We start from the raw sequence: 13104 nt of genomic DNA on the forward strand, positions 1-13104 counted from the left end.
TATGAAATCATTTTACAAACACTTAAGCACTATTCAAATGTGCTATTATTATCCTGTCATGTATCTCAAACTTTTGGCTCTTCCGCGAGTAAGTAATATTTTAGTAGCTAAGTGGGAGGATGCAAAAACAATATACTGCAGGAAATGTGTAGTCCAGGATTGTATTTCTCTAAAGGAGGCAGTGCCGCACCTGGAGGTCTTAGGCACCAGGATGTTTAAGAAACCATGGAAGAAATATGACATCTCCCTGAAGCATCAGTTTTACTCAGGGATCAGAGAAAAAAATGTTTTTAAATTTAAACAAACATGGATACATTACAGAGTAAAATGCAAAACTCGTGTGAAATTGTAAGATAAAATATTCAATGTTAAATAAATTCTAGGTGGGTCATGGACTCCTTAAGGTCAAACCCCAGACTGGTAATGAAAAAATTAGTATCTCCAGTTTCCACTATCACAGTAGATAGTGGTAGGCAAGATTAGTTGATCATTTTACACTTGAAAGGATTAGTCAGTAGGCAGTAGGTGGGTCTGCATTAGGACAGGAAAACGCTTAATAAGGGGCTTTGTACATTTTTGTCAAAGGAATGACTGTAGCAGGCTATAGCAAGTTTATACTTTGGTCATGACAACCTGATTGTATACACTAAATTGAAACTATTCTTGTATATTATAGAAACCTGATATACATTAAGTTTAATTGCAGAATCATTTGGTAGGAGGTTCTTTACAATTGCAAAGTCTTTACAACTTCTTGGCATAAAACAAACTTGGCCCTTGACTTTTTCCTGCCCTTCATTTTACGGGGCTCTACCAGTCATACATTAAAAAGTCTTTCTGTGTGTGTGAGGGTAAAGGGTTAGTGGCTAGGGAAGAAGTAAGCTTCCTTTATTTTACTTTTTAAATTACTTGGTTTGGCTTTAGTGTTATGGTTTGTGGACACCTTTGCAAGATATCATAACATTTCATTTCAAACAAAGTTTAATTTAGGGTAAAGAGATTTGGTCTAAGCTTAAACAAATTTACATATCTATTATAGCTGTTTGAAATCTACTGCCCCTGAAACTTGGTAACCAGTGATAATGTCAGGTTTTTCAATGTAATGGTCTGTTCTTTTTTTTCTAAAATTCTCACTTTTTTTGATTTTAAAATGACCCTTCCCTTTTAAGTTCTTCCTTGACAAAATTAAAATGTCAGTCATTTTTAAGTCTTACCAAGTAAAACAATTTTTTTTAATTGTCTGGAAATTATTGACCTAGAACTCTACTCTTTAAATTTTTGTTTTGTACTTTTTTTACAAATCACCACTGAGACCTTGTATTTTCCTAGTTAGATGGAGGTGTCAATTTGAGAGAGGATAGGTATAAGCGCTGATTTTTTTTTTTTAATTTGGAAAAGATTCTCTTTTATTTTCCTTGTTTATTGATCAATGACTTATTTCACCTAATTCATAGCCACCTCAGACAGGAAGATGGTAGGAAGAGAGGAGAGGAAGGAAAATATAAAGATGTAACCAGTCTTTGGGCCACAATATGCTCTTCAGAATGAGATTGTAGGTCTATAAATACAGCAGTATATATGCAGTCTAGGAAGAAGGTTTTTTTTTTTTTTTTTTCAGGGGAAGTTTATTTTTATAACTTAGATTGAAGAATGCAACCAGTGTCATAAAGACACAGGTAAAATCCTGTTTAGGTGAAGAAGTTTGCATTTATAAATGTAGACCTAGAAAGTTTGCCTGTGCGAAATATTTGAGTGTTATGTACCAATCACTGTGCCATGTGGGTATAAAAAGTAACTGAAATTTAGTTTCTAAGAGATTTAGACTTTATTGGTGGTGGTGGAAAAATATGCCTTGTTTTTAAGTTTGAAAATTTTTATGATCAGGAGCCAAAATATGTGATTTACAAAATAGATATTGTGAACAAAAGTAAAACATAGGATAGTTTTTGCTGAGGATTTGGCAAATCAGAAACAAGGATAAATGAAAATTCAAATGGAGAGAAACAAAGAAGAAAATAAACATTACATAAGTAGTTGATGATAAAATTATATTTAAATATTTTTAAATGTGTGTATATGTCTGCTTAATGGTGAGGTTAAAAGCCAGACTGAGAAGCTCAAATTTGGTCTGTTAGTTATTGAGGAGTCATTCAAATTCTGAACTAACACAATGAAAGTGGTATTTTATGACTGTTGGTGGTGTTAGTGGTATGTAGGTTGGAATATAGCAGGGAAAGACTCCAGGATAGAGACACCAGTTAACATTCTGCTAGGAGAAAAAAATGTTGTTTTTCCATTTTCTGGTATGAGTTTGTATTCTCCAAATTAACACCAGTCCTAACTCACTTTGTAGGTATTATGGGCTATGTGAGTTGGGGTTAATTATTAAGCTTCTCTATACAAGGGCTTATATAGAGAAGCCCTTGGAACAACAGTTCCAAGTTGTGAGGAGCCCTCTTTATGGAAAAAAGAATACAAAATTGTGACTACAAAATTAGGTATAGGACTTGGACGGGGCATATTTAAGTGTAGGGCCTGAAGCTTAAATTTAATTAGCTTTACAATAAATTCTCTGTCCAGTAAATTAAGCCCCTATCCCTATGAATCTCTTTCATCTGTTAAGTGAGCATAATAATTAAATGTACAGTGAACATCATCTTGGTTTGCCTGGGATAGTCATGGTTTATGCCCAGTTTATCATTTGTCTTGGAATTTTTGTTTTTTAGCTAAATAGTAACTACCATAGTTCCATTTAAATGAGCCCAGATAGATTCAATGAACATCCATTTTTGTGTAACCTCTGCCATGGTCTGAATTAGTACGTGAGCCATGTGCTCAGTGAAGACAGTTCTCATTTTAACATGTGGTTAAATCTGAAGACATCCAATGATAACTGAGGCCTGATACTTTCCAGATGGAAAGAAACTAATAGCTTCTTTTAAAGACAGCATAAAGGGCACTTGCTGATAAAATGAAGTGTGCTGGGACATGAGCAGTTAGGGACAATAACTCACTGGGTGGAGTAGGAAAAGTATTTAGTGCTGTTGCCCCTGCTGGCCACTTCTTGTACCGCATGTTGTACCATTGTGTACTAAAATTGCAGAGGTTTATGTAGCTGCCATGCCCAGAGGTGAGGTCAATAGGAAACATGGGAAACTTTAGATTAGGTGTAAGTGAAATATTTGCAAGGAATGGAGGCTAATCAGTCCTTTAAGAGAATACTCGTAACTGTGTTTCTCCGGAAATAAGACCTACCCCGAAAATAAGCCTCAGTTAAGATCGTCCGCAAGACAGATGCATTTAGTACATTATGACGATGTCTGACTATGAAGATGACATGATTGTATTTGAATAAATGTGTATTGTTGTGCATGAAAAAAATAAGACATCCCGAGAAAAATACGCCCTAATGTGTCTTTTGGAGCAAAAATTAATATAAGACCCGGTCTTATTTTCAGAGAAACATGGTACATAGAGTACCAGGAATGTCTTTGCTACAATGATATTGTCAACAACTGTTTTCTTTTTTAAATTATTTGGTAATGCATTTGTAATCTTTTTGGCAACAGGGAGGTCAAATAAAGGAAAGTTAATATTTAATGATAAATTAAATACTGATATTTTGTTTTTCAATGAAATTGACGAACCTGTAACTTGTACACAAAATGTTTGCCAACACTTAGCATCTCTCATCATTATATCATTGACCACATGACAGCCTGAAACAAATCTACTGAAAAAACATCAGGAGTCACTTTCAGATTTAGTAGTTATTTTAAGGAGGGAATAGCTGCAGACAATAATTTGACACATGTAACAGCACAACATTGAAGATAAAATTCTATCTGCATGACAATATGAATACAGATGTGGTGAATCATAGCATCCTGGGTGAAACAGGGTTCTTACTACATTATGTAATTTATGTAGGCAAGATATACTTGGAATTCGTTGTGGTTTCTGTATATTTTATAGTTGCATCCAGAGAAGCTTGATATTTTACCAAACAGAAAATGCAGTTGCCAAAATTTCAAACAATTTTACATACGCTCAGTTAATGTAACTGAATTACAATGTTTATGAGACAATACTAATGTCAAATACAAAAACAATACTTGGGCATGTCATTATAAGCTTTCTCTCTTTGCTGCCTTTCATTAATTGGATTTCACAAACATTTGAGGCTTTGACAAATTATCTTATAAACCAGTCTAAGTATCCTATGTTGTTATCGAATATTTTTGTAAGCAGCTTCTCTAAATTTTTATGACATTTTGTTTAAAAGCAGTTGGAAATTTTTATTCAAAGTATCCCATAAATGGAGCAAAAAACATTCAGTTTTGAAGCTTGTAGTGAGTTACAGTTATTGTAAAAAAAAGTTAAGATTTAATTGTTAATAGCCTGAAAATATATCTATGAATATATTTGGGTTTCAGTCTTCCATTTGTGGGACTCAGGAGTTTGCTGCTCATGTTTATATTATAGCCTGTAACTATGAACAATGCTTTTTGTGTGAAAATACTGTAAGATTTCAGTCTTTCAGAATTATTTTAATTAGGCTCTGTATTCTGAATATTAGGTGGATTTCTGCCTTATAGATTACAGTGTGTTTTTTTCCTTAATACCTTACATTTTGTAATTCATACATCTTTAGAAACTTTTTTTCTTGTATTAGAGGAATTTATTTAAAAGTCATAGTATTCTAACATATATCATTACTATTCCTAACACATCAGATAGACCTGCTTTAGTTTTGTGGAAAGCCAATGTCAGTACGTTTTCTAGGCTAGTTACTGTCCTGAATCTTAATTAAGTCTGCTAGCTAACAATGTTAGATTATGATGTTTTTGGGTTAATTTCAGTCTGACACAAGCCATATGATATTGTTTTTCATTTGTTAGTTATTGCTCTATTAATTTTGTTTAAATATTTTTCTTTTAATCACAATTTAAGATATCATTACAAGATCTTAACAGTCTGGAAAGTTTTTTTTTTGCATGGCACCATGCTACTAAAAAAAATTAAGCAGCAAACTAAAAAGCATTTCTTCAGCATTTTTTCTTTAACTCTTTCTTTACTAAGAAGAATAGCAAGAGGCAGAGTGCCCTGATACTTTTCTGTAGTCGGCCTGGCTTTATTTCTTTTTGTCTTTCTGTTCCTTTCTCCCTCCTCTTCCCTCCTCCTTTTCCTTTCCTCCCTTAACCTCTTTATATTCATTATTTTAATTTATTCTTTCTTAACAAAGAATAATGTAACAAATATTTACATTCCTACTTCCCCAAATTGACAACTTGTAGAATGTTCTATGGAAAGGTTATGACGTACTGATTTTCTTTTTAGTATGTAGCTATAATGGCAACTAATATTTGTCATTCAATCTTTCATTGAAAGAGATAGTTGCAATATATTTCTTTAAAAATTCATTCTCCAGAATAACATAGTGATTGCTCTGGAAAGGATGAGCCTCATTTCCACTTCCCCACTCCCCCAATTCTCTGGTAATACAAATTTCAAGACAAAAATTAGAGAAACTCTTAGTTATTTTTTATAAAGCGAATATAAATTTCATGAAGAAACTGGTATTTGAATGTGGTTTTGATGGTATTGAAAATTTTGAATAAAAAATATGGTGGGAGAAGTATTCATACATGGAGAAGAAAAGCACATTTTAATTTGGTTAAAGTGTTGGTACACTAAGTGGAAGAATGGATAAGAAGGTTGAAGTCTTAAGTTGGGGACAGGCTATGGAAGTTATTCCTTGCTGTCTCTCTTCTCTCTCTGGCAACCTTACGATGTGAATGTTGCTGTGCTTGATGTCCTAGAGGCCCCTTAAACTGTCCTCATTATTTTGGGAACCTTTTCTTTTTTTGCTGTTCTGATTGGGTGTTTTCTCCTACCTCATCTTCCAAATTGCTAATTTAATCCTCTGCTTCATCTATCTGCTATGGATTCCAATGTATTCTTCATTTCAGTTATTGTATTCTTCATTTCTGACTTACTTATGTTTTCTTTCTCCATTTTTATGTTTCCTGTCTCTTTATTGAAGTTCTCACTAACCGTACTCACAACCAGTGTTTTGAACTCTGTGTTTCTTAGATTGCTTGTCTCCATTTTATTTAGTTCTTTTTCTGGAGCCTTGTTCTGTTCTTTCATGTGGGACATGTTTCATCGTCTCCCCATTTTGGCTGCCTCCCTGTTTGTTTCCATGTATTAGGTAGGGCTGCTGTGTCTCCCGGTCTTAGCTGAGTGGCCTTATGTAGTGTGGGTCTGGTGGGGCCTAGTGGCACAGTCTCCCTGGTCACCTGTGCTGGATGCTCCAGGTGTGTCCCTTGTGTTGACTGTGTGTGCCTTCCTGTTGTAGTTGAGCCTTGGTTGCTGTTGGCATATCAGTGGGAAGAGGGACTGATCCTCTTGTTGACTGATTGTAAGGACTGGCTCTAACTACAGTGGAGGAGCTACTGTGCGGTGCTGACCCTACAGAGTAGGATTCACATTAGCAGAGCTCTGGTGCCTGCCCATTCTGCCCTTTGGGTGTGTCGTTCATGGAGGCAGCTGGGTGGTGCTCTGTCTTGGTCTGCCCTCCTGGGAGGGGCCCCACCACAGGTCAAATTCAGCCACAGCCTGTGCCCTGCCTGGAGCCACCTGACATGAGCCACAAAGCAATCTGCAGATGTCTGCCATCTGTGTTGGTTTGGGGATGCCTCGAAAAGCCAAGCCTTGAACCAAGGCTAGATTGCTGCTAGTGCTTGTCTTGGGGCTTCTCAGCCAGAGGTACAGGACACACCAAAGCCAGATGCTGCTTGTTTTGGTTTTGTGGACCTTTGAGAGATTTTTAGGAAAGGCCACAGTGTGAGCCAAGACAGGCCATTTGTATGGAAAAGCCACTGAAAGCGGCTTTGGTGGGCTCACAAGTTGGGTGGGGCACGGTTTCAGGGAATCACCAGTTTGGGGTGGACAAATGGTGTCATCAGGGTTGATGGAAACTCACATATGGTAGCTGCCTGTGTCTCCATGCCTGGAATGGAGAGCTCAACAAGGAAACAATAGATTCTGCCAGCACTTCTGTCTGGCAGAAAGCTGCCCTACCAGCCCTCACCCTGAAGTCAGACAGCTCATTTCCTTCCTATATGTCCCTGGCACCTTTCGAGCTGCTGCCTTAGCACTGGAGTTCAGAGTGAGTGAGTCTGTCAATGAGTAAGTCCATGCAGGATCCCTTTAAGAGGGACATCTGGTACTGTAGCTCCCTTCTGTCTCACCCTGGCACAGCTTCCATTGGTTTTCACAGCCAGGAGTTATGGGGACTTTTCTCCCTGGCACTGGAACCCTGGGCTGGGGAGCCTGGTGGGCTGGTGCCCCTCAGTTCTCTGGGGCAGGGGGACCTCTGCAGCTGACATAACTCTTCCAATTTCTAATGGTCACACACGGGTATGGGGCCAGCCCATTCTGCATTTCTGCTTCTATCACCATTTTGGCCCACCCTGGGAGAAAACAAGAACACTTTGCTGTCTTATTTTAATTTTAGCATAAGCAAAACCATTACAAGCAACTATTGGGAATATAAATACACACACACACATATATATACTGGGCATAGGTATAGATAATAAATAAATAATAATAAATAATCACTATTGGAACACTAACTATTTTAATTTTGTTCTACAACATCTCTTTAGTGTACATTTGTATTGTTTGTCAGCCCAGCACCTGAGCAGTTTGTCCATGTGTGGAGTATTTCCCAACAGTATCAATTTTAGTGATAATCACAGACCACCTCTCTCTATAGAATCTGGGGTAGTGGGGGGTACCCCAGATACTTGTTTCAGTCTGTTTTGTAGTTAGTGAATGGGCATGTGATCTATGCTCAGACTTGGATGTACTTGTCCTGTACTTTGAAAAGAAGTTAGAGACCCAAAGAAATAGGGAGCACAGAGCATCTTTTGTAGTTGTAGGCAGTTGCAGGAGCTGTAGCAGGATTGAGTTTTCAGGGACAGTAATGCCAGTGATGCCAGCAGAGGCGTTCACTGCTCGGGAGTGGAGATGGTGCAGTTGGCGGTGTTCAGTGTTCTCCAGTGCTAGCACTGGTGACTTTAGAGGCTAATTATGGCATGATTTTAATGTAACCCACAGCTGTTAGACTTCCTTTTTTTCCCCCAGTTGCTGCTTTAGCTTTCTTGGCAAGTGTGTTAGCTATCCAGTTTTCTTTTAATAAATTTATTTTCTGTTTAAATTAGCCAAACATTCCTTCAATTTTTTGTAACTAATAATCTTAACAGATTCAATCTCCTTTTTTAGTGCAGGTAATCAAATGACTATATTCAGTAAGACATTTAGACATATAGTACTACTTAATAGCATTGATTGCCTTAATAATTTAAAATGTTCTGTTTAAGAAATTACCTTTGACTTACATGTCAGAATCCATTTTCACTTTCACTGTGAAGTAGGCTGATCTGGAAATTGGTCTTGAATTACTAATTAATTTTTTTTTAGGTTCATAGAAATAGGGATTATGGAGTACATAGAATTTGGTGAGAACCATAAAAGTGTCCTGGATAATGGAAAAGCAGCCTAGAATTAAGTCACTTGATTTATACATATGTATATAAAGACTGCATTTAGACTTTGACACGTTTCCAATTCTACTGAGCTTAATAATGTGGAAACTGCTTATAGAATTGATATTTATCTCTTTTTAATCTGGATTGTTTAATATTATTGCTGGCTCTGTCATACTTCTTAGATTTCTGAACTTTGAAAAGTCATTTTGCTTTTTATGCTTAAGTTTTGTAAGTTTTAAAATGATGGAGAATAAACTAAATTCTTAGGTCCACTCTAGATTTAGCATTTGATGAGTCAATGAAATGCAATTTATTTCCTTAAGTTTGAGTGCCAATAGTACATTTATGATGCTGCATGGAGTAGAATATACCAGATGCTTTGCTTAGCGAGCTCAAAATCATCAGTTAAGACATAACTATTGGGAAATACATTAAAGAACAAGTTCAGTAAGTGGCAGAGTCTGGTGGCATTCAATAAATGTCATTTATGTAGTTTATGAAAATCATTTGGAATAATGAAAAGCTTTGTATGTCCACAGTTCATATACCTAGAAGGCAGTATACTGTACTGGTTAAAAACTTCCAAAACTAGAATTCTTGGCTTAAGTCCTGGCTCTATTACTTATTAGCAGTGTGACTATGAGCAAGTTACTTAACTTCTCTGTGTCTTAGGTTCTTCATCAGTAAAATGGGGATAAAAATAGAACCTACTTTAAAGAGTTGCTGTGAAGATTGAATTAACTTATATATATAAAGTATCTGATGTATCTAGAATGCTGCAAGATATAAGGTACTCATTAGCAATTACATTTGTTACTACATAATTTCATATAGCTAAGATACATTTTGTCGTTTTACTTATACTTGCACAAATCTTGAATTTGAGACCATAGTTTCATGTATATCTAAAAGATATTTTGTGCAGATCTACTTGTATTGTCATGAATGTTTTATAGCATTATTTTATAACTATTTTGTAACCATAAATACTGCAGTATCATTGTGATTCAGTGCAGTGTTTGGCACAAAGATCCTAGGTATGAAGTACATCCATAATAGCTAGGTATTTTTCAAGGAAGGTATGAGGTTTCAAACACAAATAGCTAATATATTAATGTAATTGAAGTTGCTCTAATAATAAACATAACATTTTCTTAAATCCTATATATAGATTTTCATCATCTCTCTATTCCCTGTTGATTAGCAGGATACTGAACTACAAAGAAAGGCAAAGAAACTAGAAATGTTGACCAAGAATATTGCTATCAGATGAGAATATTTCAGTGATACATCCTTTCCAATCAATGATTTTTCTTTGCTTATCTTCATTTTATAATTCAGATTTATTTTATACTTAATTATTTATCATAGGTCTGGAGTCTGTTTTGTTCTTGTGTTTTCTATCTAACAAAGTTTTGTGAAAAATTATATGCTGTAAATACTTTAAGAACATTTTAAATTTATTTTTGGAGAATAATCACTACACTTTTAGTCTTAATCCCAATTCTTCAATTCTGCTAAAATGGCAATCATTTTAGAGACCATTTCTCTAATTATTGTATTTTTCATCCTTCCCTTTTCAGGACCAGGGTTCTGATCAAGCAGGAAAAGAGAAAGCAGAAGGTAAAAAAAAAAATACATATATATTTTGTCTAGCTTTATGAGAAAATTGATATCTGTAACAATTTTCCCAGGTTTGTAAATTGACCTAAGTGAAACTGGAAGACCATCTTCCTTTAGTCTTCCCCATCTTTGTAGATAGCATGATTTTTAGCTCAGGCAGAGCTCAGCTAGAGACTTAAGAATCATTGTTGATTTTTGTCGTTCTAGTTCCAAACTATATCCCATCACTTCTCACTACCTGTACTACTGTGTTTCCCCGAAAATAAGACCGGGTCTTATATTAATTTTTGCTCCAAAATGCTAATCAGGGCTTATGTTCAGGAGATGTCATCCTGCAAAATCATACTAGGGCTTCTTTTCTGGTTAGGTCTTATTTTTTGGGAAACATGGTATTTGCACCCTGATTCAAATCACCGTTTATTGCCTAGAGTAATATCATGGACTTATAACCTATCTCCTATTTAAACAATTTTTTTTTTTACTACATTGATTATATGACATAGTAAAGTTGAGCACATGCTTATATCTTACAACTGAGCAGTATTTATCCGGGAGAAACTCTTCCACATGTCCACTTTGAGACATTAACTGGTGTGAATCATTGTTTTGTAAGTAGCAAACAAAAAAAGAAAAAAGAAACAAAGGAGAAAGAGAGGAAGAAGAAGAGTGGAGGAGGGGTCAGGGAAGGGGATCATCCAATGTCCATTAGCAGTAGTATGGTTAAACAAATTATGCCATACCCAAGTAATGGTACAACAGTGAAAAAGTATCAGCTACATGTAATTAAAGTAGATGAATCTTAAAAACATAATATTAAGCAAAAGAAAAAACCCACAGAAGATTACTAGCAGTAAGATTCCATTTACAAAAAGTTCTAAAGCAGGAAAAAAACATGTTCAAATGCAATACACTTTAGAGAAAACCAAGGAAGTGATTATTATGAAAGCAGGGTAGTTGGTAACTCATTGAAATGATGCCTCATAAATGTAACTTGTATTTCCTTGATTACTAATGAAGCTGACTCTTTTTATTCAGTTTTCCTTTTTTAGTGAGGTACTTTTTCAAGTATTTTTTTCATTTTTTCATTTGGGTTGTTTTGTCTTTTTCTTAGTGTGACTTTATACATTTAGGACTTCTTTGTCAGTCGTATGTATGCTCTGTGGCTTTTATTTTTACTTTCTTAATGCTGTCTTTGAAGGAAAGTTCTTAATCTTAATGTGACTGAAGTTACCAACTTTCTTTTGTTTTGTCTTTTACTCCTGTGCAGTCAGTTCTTCACAAAGTGGTTAGTATGATATTTTAAAAACACAAACCACGTCTTATCATTCCCCAGCTTAAAAGCCTCAAATGCTTTTCATTGCTTTTAGAGTAAAATCTGATTTAACTATAGCCTACAAGGACCTGAAGAATCTGCACCGGGTTGGCTTTTCTGACCTTATTACTTACAACTTGCTCTATTGTCCATTGTATTTCAGCCACACTGACCTCTTTCTCCCATTCTTCTTTTAGTTGGAATATTCTCCTTCAGGATATTTGCATGTCTGCCTTGTCAACAGTTAGGGCTCAGCAAAAGTACCTTCTCTTAGGTTGGCTTTTTCTGATCACTACATCTAGATAGCTTCCCACCCTCCATTTACTCGCTCCTGTAACCTCTTTTATTCATCAATCTTTTCACACACTAGTATTTTCTCATATATATAGAGAGAGAGATATATCTCTATATATATCTATAGGTATCTATCTATCTATCTATCTATCTATCTATCTATCTATCTATCTATCTATCTATATATTTACTCTGTTCTCTTTCCCCTCCATTAAAATATATCCATGAGAAAAGGGATCTTACTACTTTTGTTCATTCTGTATCTCCTGTGCCTAAAATTGTGAATAGCAATAACATAGGCACTCAATAATATGCTATGAACGTTGTCTCTCCCCAGACTTTTTTATAAAAATAATTTCACTCTATTTGGTTCATTCTTTATATTTACAAGAATATCTATAACAAAGGGACAGAGAGATGGCCCTTTTCCCAAAGTATTGTTCTCTAGTTATGCCACTTTCCTGTTCTTTGAAAATTTCATACCTTCCTTTGCCTCCCCAAACCTCTCTTCCCCAACCCTATTCTTTGTTCTTTCATACTCATTAGAGGTCCTTATTTTACATTTCAGAGGAAATAGAAGCTATTAGATGAGAACTGTCTCAAATTTCTACCATTAGTTCTGTAAACCATCCTACATGTTCACCCATCTTCTCTTTCCCTCCTTTAATTATGGAAGTAATTTCCTTTTGTCAAAGGAAGGTCTCTCTATCTGTGATTTGGATTCCATTTATTTCTGCTTTCTCAGGGACCTCACTGCTTCTATTCTTCTCTTTCTTGTGTCTTTTATGACTCGGTGTCAACTGGAGGCTTTCCATTGATATTTCAGTTCTCTCCTATTAAAACAAGTAAAGCCCTCTCTGGATCGTTTTCCTTTCCTTGCTACTATGGGCCTTCACTCTTATCTCCCATGTGCTAATGTTAAAATTGAACTTCATATTGTTCAATTTCAAGGATATTTTTCAGTCCAATTTACTTTAATATGTTATCATCTCCTGCACTGTTTGCCATTCCTTTCATTTTGTGTATGTGAGAGAGATACAAACTAATTTGAACACTTCATGAAGTGGACTGTCTCCATTTAGAGAACTGCCCGTTCCCTTTACCTTGAAACAAGTGCTTCCCTTATTTTCTTTGACACATTCTCCAGATTTTATTTCTGTCTTCATAGCTACTCCTGTTAAAGGGCTATTTTCACATTAAAATTTGATTATTTTCAATAAGGTTTCTAATTATCTTCTAATTATTTTCTGCTTGTCTCTACCAAATGAGACTTGGTAGAAAAATAAAGCCTAACCTTGTCAGGTAAGTAAGTCA

At 35.5% G+C, this 13104-nt stretch overlaps 1 protein-coding gene across 2 annotated transcripts in view; it reads left to right on the forward strand.

Moving 5' to 3' along the window:
- REDIC1 (regulator of DNA class I crossover intermediates 1) overlaps positions 1 to 13104 on the forward strand; it is a 58470-nt gene that overhangs the window by 7056 nt on the left and 38310 nt on the right. For both annotated transcript variants that reach the window (XM_081061339.1, XM_081061340.1), the window contains exon 2: positions 10145 to 10184. The gene's annotated coding sequence lies outside the window, so the exon portion shown is untranslated. The remainder of the gene's footprint in view (positions 1 to 10144; positions 10185 to 13104) is intronic.

This window comes from Rhinolophus hipposideros, assembly GCF_964194185.1.
Source record: "Rhinolophus hipposideros genome assembly, chromosome: 9".
Lineage (NCBI taxonomy): Eukaryota > Metazoa > Chordata > Mammalia > Chiroptera > Rhinolophidae > Rhinolophus > Rhinolophus hipposideros.